Raw genomic sequence first — 13,222 nt, 5'->3', positions numbered from 1 at the left:
ATCGGTTTCCTGCAATTCTGCCCCGCTTTCAAGTCCTCTTGGCATCCTTACTTCAATATATTTTTGGACGATAGCTGTCATTTATAACTCTGCAGGTTTGTGAATGACAGTGACCCTGAGCTCCTTTCTTCAACTCGCTTTCCTGTGAGCTGGCCGCAACACCGCAGGATTGCTTCAGGCCCTAGTGTGGTTCCGGCACGGCACGCTGAGCCTTTGGTTAATTCCTCTTCCTGGTGGGAAATGAGAGATAAATTTGCCCGTCCAGACACCTCCAGCTAGTCTCTCATTGGTTCTCCATATTCCAGTTCATCTTACGCAGAAATTGCAAACTGGGCCAAACAGGAGGTTAAAGGCACTGACTCTCCAAGTGGGGAGAGTGTTAATAAAGCGTCTGGAATGTTGCACCGAGTACCAGGGGACGAAAACTGAGACACATTTGAACACGTTTCCCAATCACACGGTGGATCATACTCTGGGTTATACATGCATGTTTTATATGAAGGAAGAATCCCTTAAACCTGGAGAGTTGAGACCCATGGAATGGGTACCATGCAATATGACTTCAAAGGGTCTGCATTTGCTCACCGAACCTCACCAATCCTATCACTGCTGCGTTTACGCCGCTGTCCACATGCTTGATTCTCTTTCGGAGACATATAAATCCATAGGTTTTAAGATTCTTACTACTCAGGTATATTCTTAGGCGTTTAATATGGGGTGTTGAGTCCACTTCGTTGAGGAAGGTGTAGCTCTTGTCTATTACATATTTGGCTCATGGAATGGTATCTGTGCTAATTTCAATCTCTGGTTTTAGGCAGCACCCCAACTCACCTTTCCCCTTAATCAAGCATAAGTTGGTTTTCAACATTTGAGACCCTGTTCTGTTTTGTAATTCAGTTCCTGTGTAGCCAAGTTTACATTCCGTGTAGTAGTGATATGTTATGATGTTTCTTTTTCTGTGTGACTTATTTCACTTACAATCATCGTACCTGAATCCACTCATTATGCTGCTACGGGCCTGATGACATTGATTTCATTGCTGAGTGATATTGCATTGTACGTAAGTACCACAACTTCTTTATCCTTTTTCGCTTTCTGCGACATTGAACTTGTACCGTAAACGAGGTTCTTGTAAACAGAGCCGTCCCAAACTTTGGGGTGGCTGTGTCTTTTTGATTTTAATTTCCCTAAGATATACGACTATAAGGGGAAGTGCCCTAGGCTCTGTTGCTTTGTTTTTTGGATATTTCAGGAAACACCTACACTTCTCCAGAATGGCTGTTGGCAATTTACATCCCGCCCATCAGCATAACAAGGCTCCCAGTTCTCCATGGCCTGTCCTGCCTTTCTGGATTTTACACTTTTTTCAGATGGCCCTTTTGACCGGGGGGCAGTGAGACTTCATTGTAGTGCAGATTTCCTTTGCAAGCTTGCTTGGTTGGCCAAAAAGGGCGTATGCGTTTTTTCCTGAATATATTCAGGAAAAAACGCATACGCCCTTTTTGGCCAAGTGCATCATTGTGGACGTTCTGCCTCTTTTCCTATGCTTTACATGCAATTCCAGTCTACCTCCTGAAATCGGTTTCCTGCAATTCTGCCCCACTTTCAAGTCCTCTTGGCAGCCTTATTTCAATATATTTTTGGACGATAGCTGTCATTTATAACTCTGCAGGTTTGTGAATTACAGTGCCCCTGAGCTCCTTTCTTCAACTCGCTTTCTTGTGAGCTGGCCGCAACACCGCAGGATTTCTTCAGGCCCTAGTGTGGTTCCGGCACGGCACGCTGAGCCTTTGGTTAATTCCTCTTCCTGGTGGGAAATGAGAGATAAATTTGCCCGTCCAGACACCTCCAGCTAGTCTCTCATTGGTTCTCCCTATTCCAGTTCATCTTACGCAGAAATTGCAAACTGTGCCAAACAGGAGGTTAAAGGCACTGACTCTCCATGTGGGGAGAGTGTTAATAAAGCGTCTGGAATGTTGCACCGAGTACTAGGGGACGAAAACTGAGACACATTTGAACATGTTTCCCAATCTCACGGTGGATCATACTCTGGGTTATACATGCATGTTTTATCTGAAGGAAGAATCCCATAAACCTGGAGAGTTGAGACCCATGGAATGGGTACCATGCAATATGACTTCAAAGGGTCTGCATTTGCTCACAGAACATCACCAATCCTATCACTGCTGCGTTTATGCCGCTGTCCACACGCTTGATTCTCTTTTGGAGACATATAAATCCATAGGTTTTAAGATTCTTACTAGTCAGGTATACTCTTAGGCGTTTAATATGGGGTGTTGAGTCCACTTCATTGAGCAAGGAGTAGCTCTTCTCTATTACATATTTGGCTTATGGAACGGTATCTGTGCTAATTTCAATCTCTGGTTTTATGCAGAAACCCAACACACCTTTCCCCTTAAGCAAGCATAAGTTGGTTTCCGACATTTGAGACCCTGTTCTGTTTTGTAATTCAGTTCCTGTGTAGCCAAGTTTACATTCCGTGTAGTAGTGATATCTTATGATGTTTCTTTTTCTGTGTGACTTATTTCACTTAGAATCATTGTACCTGAATCCACTCATTATGCTGCTACAGACCTGATGACATAGATTTCATTGCTGAGTGTTATTGCATTGTACGTAAGTACCACAAATTCTTTATCCATTTTTCGCTTTCTGAGACATTGAACTTATACCGTAAACGAGGTTCTTGTAAACAGAGCCGTCCCAAACATTGGGGTGGCTGTGTCTTTTTGATTTTAATTTCCCTAAGTTATAGGACTATAAGACGAAGTGCCCTAGGCTCTGTTGCTTTGTTTTTTGGATGTTTCAGGAAACACCTACACTTCTCCAGAATGGCTGTTGGCAATTTACAACCCGCCCATCAGCATAACAAGGCTCCCAGTTCTCCATGGCCTGTCCTGCCTTTCTGGATTTTACACTTTTTTCAGATCGCCCTGTTGACCGGGGGAAGTGAGACTTCATTGTAGTGCAGATTTCCTTTGCAAGCTTGCTTGGTTGGCCAAAAAGGGCGTATGCGTTTTTTCCTGAATATATTCAGGAAAAAACGCATACGCCCTTTTTGGCCAAGTGCATCATTGTGGACGTTCTGCCTCTTTTCCTATGCTTTACATGCAATTCCAGTCTACCTCCTGAAATCGGATTCCTGCAATTCTGCCCCACTTTCAAGTCCTCTTGGCAGCCTTACTTCAATATATTTTTGGAGGATAGCTGTCATTTATAACTCTGCAGGTTTGTGAATTACCGTGCCCCTGAGCTCCTTTCTTCAACTCGCTTTCTTGTGAGCTGGCCGCAACACTGCAGGATTGCTTCAGACCCTAGTGTGGTTCCGGCATGGTATGCTGAGCCTTTGGTTAATTCCTCTTCCTGGTGGGAAATGAGAGTTAAATTTGCCCGTCCAGACACCTCCAGCTAGTCTCTCATTGATTCTCCCTATTTCTGTTCATCTTACATAGAAATTGCCAACAGGAGGTTAAAGGCACTGACTATCCAAGTGGGGAGAGTGTTAGTAAAGCGTCTGGAATGTTGCACCGGAGTACCAGGGGACGAAAACTGAGACACATTTGAACATGTTTCCCGATCACACGGTGGATCATACTCTGGGTTCCACATGCATGTTTTATCTGAATGAAGAATCCCATAAACCTGGAGAGTTGAGACCCGTGAAATGGGTACCATGCAATATGACTTCAAAGGGTCTGCATTTGCTCACCGAACCTCACCAATCCTATCACTGCTGCGTTTATGCCGCTGTCCACACGCCTGATTCTCTTTCGGAGACATATAAATCCATAGGTTTTAAGATTCTTACTAGTCAGGTATATTCTTAGGCGTTTAATATGGGGTGTTGAGTCCACTTCGTTGAGGAAGGAGTAGCTCTTGTCTATTACATATTTGGCTTATGGAACGGTATCTGTGCTAATTTCAATCTCTGGTTTTAGGCAGCACCCCAACTCACCTTTCCCCATAAGAAAACATAAGTTTGGTTTTCAACATTTGAGACCCTGTTCTGTTTTGTAATTCAGTTCCTGTGTAGCCAAGTTTACATTCCGTGTAGTAGTGATATCTTATGATGTTTCTTTTTCTGTGTGACTTATTTCACTTAGAATCATCGTACCTGAATCCACTCATTATGCTGCTACGGGCCTGATGACATAGATTTCATTGCTGAGTGATATTGCATTGTACGTAAGTACCACAACTTCTTTATCCTTTTTCGCTTTCTGCGACATTGAACTTGTACCGTAAACGAGGTTCTTGTAAACAGAGCCGTCCCAAACTTTGGGGTGGCTGTGTCTTTTTGATTTTAATTTCCCTAAGATATACGACTATAAGGGGAAGTGCCCTAGGCTCTGTTGCTTTGTTTTTTGGATGTTTCAGGAAACACCTACACTTCTCCAGAATGGCTGTTGGCAATTTACATCCCGCCCATCAGCATAACAAGGCTCCCAGTTCTCCATGGCCTGTCCTGCCTTTCTGGATTTTACACTTTTTTCATATGGCCCTTTTGACTGGGGGGCAGTGAGACTTCATTGTAGTGCAGATTTCCTTTGCAAGCTTGCTTGGTTGGCCAAAAAGGGCGTATGCGTTTTTTCCTGAATATATTCAGGAAAAAACGCATAGGCCCTTTTTGGCCAAGTGCATCATTGTGGACGTTCTGCCTCTTTTCCTATGCTTTACATGCAATTCCAGTCTACCTCCTGAAATCGGTTTCCTGCAATTCTGCCCCGCTTTCAAGTGCTCTTGGCAGCCTTACTTCAATATATTTTTGGAGGATAGCTGTCATTTATAACTTTGCAGGTTTGTGAATGACAGTGCCCCTGAGCTCCTTTCTTCAACTCGCTTTCTTGTGAGCTGGCCGCAACACCGCAGGATTGCTTCAGGCCCTAGTGTGGTTCCGGCACGGCACGCTGAGCCTTTGGTTAATTCCTCTTCCTGGTGGGAAATGAGAGTTAAATTTGCCCGTCCAGACACCTACAGCTAGTCTCTCATTGGTTCTCCCTATTCCTGTGCATCTTACGCAGAAATTGCCAACAGGAGGTTAAAGGCACTGAATCTCCAAGTGGGGAGAGTGTTAGTAAAGTGTCTGGAATGTTGCACCGGAGTACCAGGGGACGAAAACTGAGACACATTTGAACATGTTTCCCGATCACATGGTGGATCATACTCTGGGTTCCACATGCACGTTTTAGCTGAAGGAAGAATCCCATAAACCTGGAGAGTTGAGACCCGTGAAATTGGTACCATGCAATATGACTTCAAAGGGTCTGCATTTACTCACCGAACCTCACCAATCCTATCACTGCTGCGTTTATGCCGCTGTCCACACGCTTGATTCTCTTTCGGAAACATATAAATCCATAGGTTTTAAGATTCTTACTAGTCAGGTATATTCTTAGGCGTTTAATATGGGGTGTTGAGTCCACTGCGTTGAGGAAGGAGTAGCTCTTGTCTATTACATATTTGGCTTATGGAACGGTATCTGTGCTAATTTCAATCTGTGGTTTTAGGCAGCACCCCAACTCACCTTTCCCCTTAAGCAAGCGTAAGTTGGTTTTCAACATTTGAGACCCTGTTCTGTTTTCTAATTCAGTTCCTGTGTAACCAAGTTTACATTCCATGTAGTAGTGATATCTTATGATGTTTCTTTTTCTGTGTGACTTATTTCACTTAGAATCATCGTACCTGAATCCACTCATTATGCTGCTATGGGCCTGATGACATAGATTTCATTGCCTAGTGATATTGCATTGTACGTAAGTACCACAACATCTTTATCCATTTTTCGCTTTCTGCGATATTGAACTTGTACCATAAACGAGGTTCTTGTAAACAGAGCCGTCCCAAACTTTGGGGTGGCTGTGTCTTTTTGATTTTAATTTCCCTAAGTTATAGGACTATAAGACGAAGTGCCCTAGGCTCTGTTGCTTTGCTTTTTGGATTTTCAGGAAACACCATACAGTTCTCCAGAGTGGCTGTTGGCAGTTTACATCCCGCCCATCAGCATAACAAGGCTCCCAGTTCTCCATGGCCTGTCCTGCCTTTCTGGATTTTACACTTTTTTCAGATGTCCCTTTTGACCGGGGGGCAGTGAGACTTCAGTGTAGTGCAGATTTCCTTTGCAAGCTTGCTTGGTTGGCCAAAAACTGCATATGCGTTTTTTCCTGAATATATTCAGGAAAAACCGCATACGCCCTTTTTGGCCAAGTGCATCATTGTGGACGTTCTGCCTCTTTTCCTATGCTTTACATGCAATTCCAGTCTACCTCCTGAAATCGGTTTCCTGCAATTCTGCCCCGCTTTCAAGTCCTCTTGGCAGCCTTACTTCAATATATTTTTGGAGGATAGCTGTCATTGATAACTCTGCAGGTTTGTGAATGACAGTGCCCCTGAGCTCCTTTCTTCAACTCGCTTTCTTGTGAGCTGGCCGCAACACCGCAGGATTGCTTCAGGCCCTAGTGTGGTTCTGGCACGGCAAGCTGAGCCTTTGGTTAATTCCTCTTCGTGGTGGGAAATGAGAGATAAATTTGCCCGTCCAGACACCTCCAGCTAGTCTCTCATTGGTTCTCCCTATTCCTGTTCACCTTACGCAGAAATTGCCAACAGGAGGTTAAAGGCACTGACTCTCCAAGTGGGGAGAGTGTTAATAAAGCGTCTGGAATGTTGCACCGGAGTACCAGGGGACGAAAACTGAGACACATTTGAACATGTTTCCCGATCACACGGTGGATCATACTCTGGGTTCCACATGCACGTTTTAGCTGAAGGAAGAATCCCATAAACCTGGAGAGTTGAGACCCGTGGAATGGGTACCATGCAATATGACTTCAAAGGGTCTGCATTTGCTCACAGAACCTCACCAATCCTATCACTGTTGCGTTTATGCCGCTGTCCACATGCTTGATTCTCTTTCGGAGACATATATATCCATAGGTTTTAAGATTCTTACTAGTCAGGTATATTCTTAGGCGTTTAATATGGGGTGTTGAGTCCACTTCTTTGAGGAAGGAGTAGCTCTTGTCTATTACATATTTGGCTTATGGAACGGTATCTGTGCTAATTTCAATCTCTGGTTTTAGGCAGCACCCCAACTCACCTTTCCTCTTAAGCAAGCATAAGTTGGTTTTCAACATTTGAGACCCTGTTCTGTTTTGTAATTTAGTTCCTGTGTGGCCAAGTTTACATTCCGTGTAGTAGTGATATCTTATGATGTTTCTTTTTCTGTGTGACTTATTTCACTTAGAATCATCGTACCTGAATCCACTCATTATGCTGCTACGGGCCTGATGACATAGATTTCATTGCTGAGTGATATTGAATTGTACGTAAGTACCACAACTTCTTTATCCTTTTTCGCTTTCTGTGACATTGAACTTGTACCGTAAATGAGGTTCTTGTAAACAGAGTCGTCCCAAACTTTGGGGTGGCTGTGTCTTTTTGATTTTAATTTCCCTAAGATATACGACTATAAGGGGAAGTGCCCTAGGCTCTGTTGCTTTGTTTTTTGGATGTTTCAGGAAACACCTACACTTCTCCAGAATGGCTGTTGGCAATTTACATCCCGCCCATCAGCATAACAAGGCTCCCAGTTCTCCATGGCCTGTCCTGCCTTTCTGGATTTTACACTTTTTTCAGATGGCCCTTTTGACTGGGGGCGGGGGGGGGCAGTGAGACTTCATTGTAGTGCAAATTTCCTTTGCAAGCTTGCTTGGTTGGCCAAAAAGTGCGTATGCGTTTTTTCCTGAATATATTCAGGAAAAAACGCTTACGCCCTTTTTGGCCAAGTGCATCATTGTGGACGTTCTGCCTCTTTTCCTATGCTTTACATGCAATTCCAGTCTACCTCCTGAAATCGGTTTCCTGCAATTCTGCCCCGCCTTCAAGTGCTCTTGGTAGCCTTACTTCAATATATTTTTGGACGATAGCTGTCATTTATAACTCTGCAGGTTTGTGAATGACAGTGCCTATGAGCTCCTTTCTTCAACTCGCTTTCTTGTGAGCTGGCCGCAACACCGCAGTATTGCTTCAGGCCCTAGTGTGGTTCCGGCACGGCACGCTGACCCTTTGGTTAATTCCCCTTCCTGGTGGGAAATGAGAGTTAAATTTGCCCGTCCAGACACCTCCAGCTAGTCTCTCATTGGTTCTCCCTATTCCTGTTCATCTTACGCAGAAATTGCAAACTGGGCCAAACAGGAGGTTAAAGGCCCTGACTCTCCAAGTGGGGAGAGTGTTAGTAAAGCGTGTGGAATGTTGCACGCGAGTACCAGGGACGAAAACTGAGACACATTTGAACACGTCTCCCGATCAGATGGTGGATCATACTCTGGGTTCCACATGCATGTTTTAGCTAAAGGAAGAATCCCTTAAACCTGGAGGGTTGAGACCCATGGAATGGGTACCATGCAATATGGCTTCAAAGTGTCTGCATTTGCTCACCGAACCTCACCAATCCTATCACTGCTGCGTTTATGCCGCTGTCCACACGCTTGATTCTCTTTCACAGACATATAAATCCATAGGTTTTAAGATTCTTACTAGTCAGGTATATTCTTAGGCATTTAATATGGGGTGTTGAGTCCACTTCGTTGAGCAAGGAGTAGCTCTTGTCTATTACATATTTGGCTTATGGAACGGTATCTGTGCTAATTTCAATCTCTGGTTTTATGCAGCACCCCAACTCACCTTTCCCCTTAAGCAAGCATAAGTTGGTTTTCTACATTTGAGACCCTGTTCTGTTTTGTAATTCAGTTCCTGTGTAGCCATGTTTACATTCCGTGTAGTAGTGATATCTTGTGATGTTTCTTTTTCTGTGTGACTTATTTCACTTAGAATCATCATACCTGAATCCACTCATTATGCTGCTACGGGCCTGATGACATAGATTTTATTGCTGAGTGATATTGCATTGTACGTAAGTACCACAAATTCTTTATCCATTTTTCGCTTTCTGTGATATTGAACTTGTACTGTAAACGAGGTTCTTGTCACAGAGCTGTCCCTACATTTGGGGTGGTTGTGTCTTTTTTATTTTAATTTCCCTAAGCTATAGGACCATAAGTGGAAGTGCCCTAGGCTCTGTTGCTTTGTTTTGTAGATGTTTCAGGAAACACCATACACTTCTCCAGAGTGGCTGTTTGCAATTAACATCCCGCCCATCAGCATAACAAGGCTCCCAGTTCTCCATGGCCTGTCCTGCCTTTCTGGATTTTACACATTTTTCAGATCGCCCTTTTGACCGGGGGGCAGTGAGACTTCATTGTAGTGCAGATTTCCTTTGCAAGCTTGCTTGGTTGGCCAAAAAGGGCGTATGCGTTTTTTCCTGAATATATTCAGGAAAAAACGCATACGCCCTTTTTGGCCAAGTGCATCATTGTGGACGTTCTGCCTCTTTTCCTATGCTTTACATGCAATTCCTGTCTACCTCCTGAAATCGGTTTCCTGCAATTCTGCCCCGCTTTCAAGTGCTCTTGGCAGCCTTACTTCAATATATTTTTGGACGATAGCTGTCATTTATAACTCTGCAGGTTTGTGAATGACAGTGCCCGTGAGCTCCATTCTTCAACTCGCTTTCTTGTGACCTGGCCACAACACCGCTGGATTGCTTCAGGCCCTAGTGTGGTTCCGGCCCGGCACGCTGAGCCTTTGGTTAATTCCTCTTCCTGGTGGGAAATTAGAGTTAAATTTGCCCGTCCAGACACCTCCAGCTAGTCTCTCATTGGTTCTCCCTATTCCTGTTCATTTTCTGCATAAATTGCAAACTGGGCCTAACAGGAGGTTAAACGCATTGACTCTCCAAGTGGGGAGAGTGTTAGTAAAGCTTCTGGAATGTTGCACCCGAGTACAAGGTTACGAAAACTGAGACACATATGAACACGTTTCCTGAACACACGGTCGATCATACTCTGGGTTCCACATGCATGTTTAAGCTGAAGGAAGAATCCCTTAAACCTGGAGAGTTGAGACCCATGGAATGGGTACCATGCAATATGGCTTCAAAGTGTCTGCATTTGCTCACTGAACCTCACCAATCTATCACTGCTGCATTTATGCCGCTGTACACACTCTTGATTCTCTTTCAGAGACATATAAATCCATAGGTTTTAAGATTCTTACTAGTCAGGTATATTCTTAGGCGTTTAATTTATTGTGTTGAGTCCCCTTCGTTGAGCAAGGAGAAGCTCTTGTCTATTACATATTTGGCTTATGGAACGGTATCAGTGCTAATTTCAATCTCTGGTTTTATGCAGCACCCCAACTCACCTTTCCCCTTAAGCAAGCATAAGTTGGTTTTCTACATTTGAGACCCTGTTCTGTTTTGTAATTCAGTTCCTGTGTAGCCAAGTTTACATTCCGTGTAGTAGTGATATCTTGAGATGTTTCTTTTTCTGTGTGACTTATTTCACTTAGAATCATCATACCTGAATCCACTCATTATGCTGCTACGGGCCTGATGACATAGATTTCATTGCTGGGTGATATTGCATTGTACGCAAGTACCACAAATCCTTTATCCATTTTTCGCTTTCTGTGATATTGAACTTGTTCCATAAACGAGGTTCTTGTAAACAGAGCCATCCCAAACTTTCCGGTGGCTGTGTCTTCTTGATTTTAATTTCCCTAAGCTATAGGACCATAAGTGGAAGTGCCCTAGGCTCTGTTGCTTTGTTTTTTGGATGTTTCAGGAAACACCATACACTTCTCCAGAGTGGCTGTTGGCAATTTACATCCCGCCCATCAGCATAACTAGGCTCCCAGTTCTCCATGGCCTGTCCTGCCTTTCTGGATTTTACACTTTTTTCAGATGGCCCTTTTGACCAGGGAGCAGTGAGACCTCATTGTAGTGCAGTTTTCCTTTGCAGGCTTGCTTGGTTGGCCAAAAAGGGCGTATGCATATGCCCTTTTTGGCCAAGTGCATCATTGTCGACATTCTGCCTCTTTTCCTATGCTTTACATGCAATTCCAGTCTACCTCCTGAAATCGGTTTCCTGCAATTCTGCCCCGCTTTCAAGTGCTCTTGGCAGCCTTAATTCCATATATTTTTGGACGATAGCTGTCATTTATAACTCTGCAGGTTTGTAAATGACAGTGCCCATGAGCTCCTTTCTTCAACTCGCTTTCTTGTGAGCTGGCCGCAACACCGCAGGATTGCTTCAGGCCCTAGTGTGGTTCCGGCACGGCACGCTGAGCCTTTGGTTAATTCCCCTTCCTGGTGGGAAATGAGAGTTAAATGTGCCCGTCCAGACACCTCCAGCTAGTCTCTCATTGGTTCTCCCTATTCCTGTTCATCTTCCGCAGAAATTGCAAACTGGGCCAAACAGGAGGTTAAAGGCACTGACTCTCCAAGTGGGGAGAGTGTTAGTAAAGCGTGTGGAATGTTGCACGCGAGTACCAGGGACGAAAACTGAGACACATTTGAACACGTCTCCCGATCAGATGGTGGATCATACTCTGGGTTCCACATGCATGTTTTAGCTGAAGGAAGAATCCCTTAAACCTGGAGGGTTGAGACCCATGGAATGGGTACCATGCAATATGGCTTCAAAGTGTCTGCATTTGCTCACCGAACCTCACCAATCCTATCACTGCTGCGTTTATGCCGCTGTCCACACGCTTGATTCTCTTTCGGAGACATATAAATCCATAGGTTTTAAGATTCTTACTAGTCAGGTATATTCTTAGGCATTTATATGGGGTGTTATGTCCACTTCGTTGAGCAAGGAGTAGCTCTTGTCTATTACATATTTGGCTTATGGAACGGTATCTGTGCTAATTTCAATCTCTGGTTTTAGACAGCACCCCAACTCACGTTTCCCCTTAAGCAAGCATAAGTTGGTTTTCAACATTTGAGACCCTGTTCTGTTTTTTAATTCAGTTCCTGTGTAGCCAAGTTTACATTCCGTGTATTAGTGATATCTTATGATGTTTCTTTTTCTGTGTGACTTATTTCACTTAGAATCATCATACCTGAATCCACTCATTATGCTTCTACGGGCCTGATGACATAGATTTCATTGCTGGGTGATATTGCATTGTACGCAAGTACCACAAATTCTTTATCCATTTTTCGCTTTCTGTGATATTGAACTTGTACCGTAAACGAGGTTCTTGTCACAGAGCTGTCCCTAAATTTGGGGTGGCTGTGTCTTTTTGATTTTAATTTCCCTAAGCTATAGGACCATAAGTGGAAGTGCCCTAGGCTCTGTTGCTTTGTTTTTTAGATGTTTCAGGAACACCATACACTTCTCCAGAGTGGCTGTTGACAATTTACATCCCGCCCATCAGCATAACAAGGCTCCCAGTTCTCCATGGCCTGTCCTGCCTTTCTGGATTTTACACTTTTTTTAGATGGCCCTTTTGACCGGTGGGCAGTGAAACTTCATTGTAGTGCAGATTTCCTTTGCAAGCTTGCTTGGTTGGCCAAAAAGGGCGTACGCGTTTTTTCCTGAATATATTGGTTTTCTAAATTTGAGACCCTGTTCTCTTTTGTAATTCAGTTCCTGTGTAGCCAAGTTTACATTCTGTGTAGTAGTGATATGTTATGATGTTTCTTTTTCTGTGTGACTTATTTCACTTAGAATCATCCTACCTGAATCCACTCATTATGCTGCTGCGGGCTGATGACATAGATTTCATTGCTGAGTGATATTGCATTGTTCGTAAGTACCACAACTTCTTCATCCATTTTTCGCTTTCTGTGATATTGAACTTGTACCATAAAAGAGGTTCTTGTAAACAGAGCCGTCCCAAAATTTGGGGTGGCTGTGTCTTTTTGATTTTAATTTCCGTAAGCTATAGGTCCATAAGTGGAAGTGCCCTAGGCTCTGTTGCTTTGTTTCTTAGATGTTTCAGGAAACACCATACACTTCTCCAGAGTGGCTGTTGGCAATTTACATCCCGCCCATCAGCATAACAAGGCTCCCATGTCTCCATGGCCTGTCCTGCCTTTCTGGATTTTACACTTTTTTCAGATGGCCCTTTTGACCAGGGAGCAGTGAGACTTCACTGTAGTGCAGTTTTCCTTAGCAGGCTTGCTTGGTTGGCCAAAAAGGGCGTATGCATATGCCCTTTTTGGCCAAGTGCATCATTGTGGACGTTCTGCCTCTTTTCCTATGCTTTACATGCAATTCCAGTCTACCTCCTGAAATCGGTTTCCTGCAATTCTGCCCCGCTTTCAAGTGCTCTTGGCAGCCTTACTTCCATATAT

This window comes from Lagenorhynchus albirostris, chromosome 2, assembly GCF_949774975.1.
Source record: "Lagenorhynchus albirostris chromosome 2, mLagAlb1.1, whole genome shotgun sequence".
Classification (NCBI taxonomy): domain Eukaryota; kingdom Metazoa; phylum Chordata; class Mammalia; order Artiodactyla; family Delphinidae; genus Lagenorhynchus; species Lagenorhynchus albirostris.
This window is presented reverse-complemented; position numbering follows the sequence as displayed.